Source organism: Cervus canadensis, chromosome 5 (assembly GCF_019320065.1).
Source record: "Cervus canadensis isolate Bull #8, Minnesota chromosome 5, ASM1932006v1, whole genome shotgun sequence".
NCBI lineage: Eukaryota > Metazoa > Chordata > Mammalia > Artiodactyla > Cervidae > Cervus > Cervus canadensis.
This window is the reverse complement of record NC_057390.1, coordinates 89599909-89605665: the sequence shown is the minus strand read 5'-3', so window position 1 is coordinate 89605665 and position 5757 is coordinate 89599909. Positions and strand designations below refer to the sequence as shown.

At 40.6% G+C, this 5757-nt stretch overlaps 1 long non-coding RNA gene across 1 annotated transcript; it reads right to left on the bottom strand.

Moving 5' to 3' along the window:
• Window positions 1–511: 511 nt before the first annotated feature.
• On the bottom strand, window positions 512–4641 carry LOC122442454. The gene is made up of 3 exons (XR_006269654.1): window positions 4597–4641; window positions 3576–3729; window positions 512–576 (listed from the first exon to the last, which is right to left on the bottom strand). It is a non-coding gene; the product is annotated as an uncharacterized LOC122442454 (long non-coding RNA).
• Window positions 4642–5757: the final 1116 nt, after the last annotated feature.

Genomic DNA, 5757 nt, shown 5'->3' with positions numbered 1-5757 from the left:
GCAGCATGTGGGATCTTAGTTCTCTCCCCTCCAACCCCGCCCCCCACCAGGGATCAAACCCACACCCATTGCAGCAGAAGCAGTCTTAACCACTGGACCACTAGGGAAGTCCCTTGAGAGACGTTTAAACAGAGCAATGAACAGCGGGCAAGGCCATTTCCCATAGTGTCACTGTACTAATCTCTGTATCTCTGTATCGGTGGCCTGTCTTTGCCATCCGTTCCTTCCCTCCCTGAGCATACATAGCACTCCTCAATGGAGTCTATATCTCCACCCACTTGGGTCTGGTTGGGCCTGCGACTACTGTGATCCACTGAACCCAGGGACAATGACGCTGGGCCAGTTGTAGGACTAGCTTTAAGAGCTACTGCTGTGAGAATCTTAAGACGTACAAAGAGGCTGCATATAAGTAGTCCAGTTAACATTTCAGTTGAGCTCCTCAGCTAAGAGCATGAGTACACCATCTTGGATGTTCAGCCCCACTGAACACTTCAGCTGAATTCAGCCCCAGCTGACCTCTGACTGCAACTTCATGAGAGACCCCAAGTGAGAACTGCTCAGTGAAGCCCAGTCAACCTATAGGACCATGAGAGATAATAATTACTATGTTTTATTCCAAGATAGACATTTTAAAACAATAATGCTAGTATCATTCCTAACAAATAAGATTATTGCGAGAAATTCAAGATCTCTTTGTTACTGTTTTTTCCCCTTTATGCTTAGAATATATCTCATTGAAGTTGTATGGTCAAAAGTACTTTCTTTTAAGGTCAATTGGGGTAATTTTTTTTTTTTTTCCTGTGGGCATGTTATCAACCTCATATAAAGTTATGTTCATGTTTTGGCTTGTTTTTCATTTTAGGGATTATTTAAAAATTTATATGACTTAATGATTTAAATATTTACATAAATTATTTATGGGATTTCAAAGTCAAAGCTATTTAACAAGGCTCATTTAGAGAAGCCTCACTTCCAATCCTTTTCCCTCTACTCTGTTCTTTCTCCCCCATAGAACTCCTTTTAAAGCTTGGTTTCCCAACCTTGGCACCACTATTTTGGGCTATGTTATCCTTTGTTATGGGGGGAAAGAGACCTATTCTGTGTATTGTAAGATATTTAGCATCATCCTTGGATACTCCCCACTAGATGCCAGTTGTTATAAAAACAAACAAAAAAAGCCTCCAGACATTGCTGAATGTCCTAGAAGAGGGGTTGAGGGGATGAGGAAGGAATTACACCTGGTTAAGAATCACTGTTTTAAGGAAAATGATTTCTTGCTGGCTTGAATATTTGACCCCTAGTCTAAAATATCTGCATTTTATGTTAAACCAATCATTTTAGGCAATCCCTTTGGACAAACATGAGCACTAAATTTAGGGCATCAGGAATCACTCATAAAATGGCTGTCCCAGTCATCCAAACTATGCTTATATTATTATGTGTAGGTTATAAGACACATAATTTAGAAACTTCTCTTAGAACTTGTGGACCCTAAAAATGTGTGCACCCAGAGATCCAGACACTGCAGTGCTTTCCCTAGTTTGCAAAGTACTGGCGTTGGGTGATTTCTTAGGACATTCCTGATGTCTGAAAGTAATCTTATCCTAAAAGTCAAGAAACTTGCTTTTCAAACTGGAGTGGACAGCACAGTGATTGAAAACACCAAGTTGAATCCCAGGTCTTTAACTCGTCAGCTCTGTGCTGTAGTACAAGTTACATACCTTCCTGGAGCCTTAAATTAAAATGAAAATGAAAATCTTACTTTATAGGATTGTTGTGAGGATTAAAGACATGATGTGGAGTTCCTTGGCGGCCCCATGGTTAAAGACTCCAGGCTTTCATTGAAAGGAGTGTGGGTTTGAATCCCTAGTTAGGGAACTATGATCCTGAGTGCCAAAAAAAAAAAAAAAAAAAAGACATAATGCATGTTAAGTGCATAATGTACTGCCTAGAATATAATAAGTGCTTAATAAATGTTGACTGTTGGTGTAATTACCATCAGGGCTTGGTGGTGGTGTGCCAGGGACTATTCAGAGCCACTTGATAGATGAGGAATATCTTCTAGAGTGAATTTCTTCTTAAAGAGTTGGAAAAATGGGTTTAAAATTTTTTTTGTTTAACTTTTTATTTATTTTTATTTTTGGTCCCATGGGGTCTTCATTGCTTGCACAGGCTTTCTCTAATTGCTGAGAATGGAGGCTACTTTCTAGTTGCAGTGCATGGGCTTCTCATCTCGGTGGCTTCTCTTGTTTCGGAGCAAAGGCTCTAGGCACATGGGTTTCAGTAGTTGCAGCATTCAGGCTCAGTAGTTGTGGTACACACACTTAGTTGCTCCATGGCATGTGGAATCTTCCCGGACCAGGGATCAAACCCACATTCCCAGCACTGGCAGACGGATTCCTATCTACTGTGCCACCAGGGAAGTCCCGGGCTTTGAATTTTTCTTCTAAGGGGAAGTAATTTAAAACATTATTTTCATGCTAAACATGGGAATAAAAGGTGAGATGTGTATGACTTTAAAAGATAAAAGGTGAGACTTCAAAGAAATTTTATGCTTGAGGTGGATGAATTTGGGCTTTATCCTCAGACCTCCTGTGAGAGAACTTTAGTGGAAAGTGTCAGCAGTAGATCTGGGCTGTTTTGCATCTTTAACTGAGAGAAATATCAGGGATGTTAGAAGTCCTTCTGGAAAGTGGGGGCTTTCTGACCTGGAATTCCTGGTATTTTCTTGTCTTTTTTGAGGTTTGTTAGGGCTGGGAAAATTGCTGGGCATACATTCAATAAATATTTAAGTGCCTACTCTATGCCAGGCACTATTCTAAGGCATACAAAGAGAACAAATCAAAGAAACATTCTGCCCACATGAAACCTTCAATCTACTGGTCATTCAATATCAATAACTATCATAGCCTCAACGAGAGAACCGAAATGGGGAACAGGAGGGGCAATAGGTTCAGGGTTTAGGGGAAGAGATCCAGCACTTAAGAACAGTTTCGTAGCTTGCGAGACATCCAAATAGAGATCCTGAATAGGCTGTTGAATGAGAGTCTAGAGCCATAGTTCTCACCTGGAGCTTTTATTTTTAATCTTTTTTTTTTTTTTAAGTTGATATGTTGTATTTTCATTTTTCTTCAGTTCAAGAAATTTTAATGTTTTTTTGCCTCATGGCATATGGGATCTGAGTTCCCTGGCCAGGGATTGAACCTGGGCCCCCTGTGGTGGAAGCGTGGAGTACTAACCACTGGACTGCCAGCGAATTTCCTCACCTGGAGCTTTTAGACATTTGTGGTGGAGTTTTGCTAGTCATAATGGCATTTATCATAGGGCAGTGAAGAATGCTAGACATCCTGCAATGTATGGACAATTAGGCATCATGATTTTTTGAATGTCACACTGGACATTTACGTAGGTGAAAGTCCTGTGTACAATTATCTGAGCCGAACAACTAACTCCCTTTTTCAAACAAAGACAAAGTACATTCTAGCATGATTTTAATATTCCAGGGAGGCAAATACTATGCAAAGTGAATGAAGATTACACCTTATTGTGTTCAGATTCTACCAAGGGTTATTCACCATTTTAGAAAATCGTGTCAGCAACCACAAGTTTGCTGTGATGTTCAAGTCTCCTCCAGTTGGCATCTGAAGCTGTTGGTTTTGGGTCAACAGTTCTCAAACAGCAAGGTGCATGTGATCACCTGGGGATCTTGTTTCTTTTCTTCTCCTTTTTCTTTAAAGAATAGAAGAGACTGTTTGGAAAACAATGGAAAGAACCCAGGAGAGAAGAAGAGGCTAACCACAACAGAGGCACATTAAGGTGTGAAGTTCCTTAGAGGGTAGGTAAGGAGGGCATCCAGGCACAGGGGAAGGACCTGGTCTTGGTGAGAAGAGCTAGTTTTTGTAAAAAGAGGGGGAGGATGAGAGAATGGCTGGAGGTACATGTAGATTTAGAAAGATGATGACACAAAGTTGAGGGATGTCCCATCCCCCTAGGTCCCACCCCCCACTTAGGTCAGACTGGAGACCTTTCTGTTTCCAGCTTCTTTCTGCAGTGGCCTAGGGTGGGGGGAGGGGTGGGGAAACAAAGAATCCGAACACCAGACTAACTTGTACCTCTCAGGGCAAGTACTTTGGAAACCAGGAAATATACTGGAATAAGAGAAAACAGAAACAGACTCACAGACATAGAAAACAAACTTTTGGTTACCAAAGGGGATGGGAGAGGGGAGGGTAAATTAGGAGTATGGGATTAACAGATGCACACTGCCACATATAAAATAGATAAATAACAAGTGTTTACTATACAGCACAGGGAACTATATTTAATATCTTGTAATAAATTATAATAGGAAATAATTTTAAAAAGAATATGAACATATATATAAACTAAATCACTTTTATGTATATATAAAACTAAATTGATATATATATAAAACTAAATCACTTATATATATATATAAAACTAAATTGAAAAAGCAAGAGTATTCCAGAAAAACATCTACTTCTGCTTTACTGACTACACCAAAGCCTTTGACTGTGTGGATCACAATAAACTGTGGAAAATTCTTCAAGAGATGGGAATACCAGACCACCTTACCTGCCTCCTGAGAAATCTGTATGCAGGTCAAGAAGCAACAGTTAGAACTGGACATGGAACAACAGACTGGTTTAAAATTGGGAAAGGAATTTATCAAGGCTGTATATTGTCACCCTGCTTATGTAATTTACATGCAGAGTACACCATGGGAAATACCAGACTGGATGAATCACAAGCTAGAATCAAGACTGCCAGGATAAATATCAACAACCTCAGATAATGCAGATGATACCACGCTAATGGCAGAAAGCAAAAAGGAACTAAAGAGCCTTTAGTTGAAGATGAGGGTGAAACAAGAGAGTGAAAAAGCTGGCTTAAAACTCAGCATTCAAAAAACTAAGATCATGGCATCAGATCCCATCACTTCATGGCAAATAGATGGGGAAACAATGGAAACAGTGAGAGACTTTATTTTTGGGGGCTCCAAAATCACTGCAGATGGTGACTTCAGCCATGAAAATTAACAGACGCTTGCTCCTTGGAAGAAAAGCTATGAGCAACCTAGACAGCATATTAAAAAGCAGAGACATTACTTTGCCAACAAAGGTCCATCTAGACAATGGTTTTTCCAGTAGTCATGTATGGATGTGAGAGTTGGACCATAAAGAAAGCTGAGGGCTGAAGAATTGATGCTTTTGAACTGTGGTGTTAGAAGACTCTTGAGAGTCCCTTGGACTGCAAGATCAAACCAGTTAATCCTAAAGGAAATCAGTCGTAAATATTCATTGGAAGGACTGATGCTGAGGCTGAAACTCCAATACTTTGGTCACCTGATGCAGAGAGCTGACTCATTGGAAAAGACCCTGATGCTGGGAAGATTGAAGGCAGGAGAAGGGGATGCCAGAGGATGAGATGGTTGGATGGCATCACCAACTTGATGGACGTGAGTTTGAGCAAGCTCCAGGAGTTGGTGATGGACAGGGAGGTCTGGTGTGCTGCTGTCCATGGCGTCGCAAAGAGTTGGGCACGACTGAGCGACTGAACTGAAAACTAACACAATACTGTAAATCAGTTATACTTAAGTTAAAAAAGATATTGGAGGGAATTTCTTGCTTCCACTGCTGGGGCATGGGTTTGATCCCTGGTCAGGGAATTAAGATCCCACCATGCTGCACCCCCCAGAAAAAGATACTGAAATAAGAGATACTATTGAATACTTAA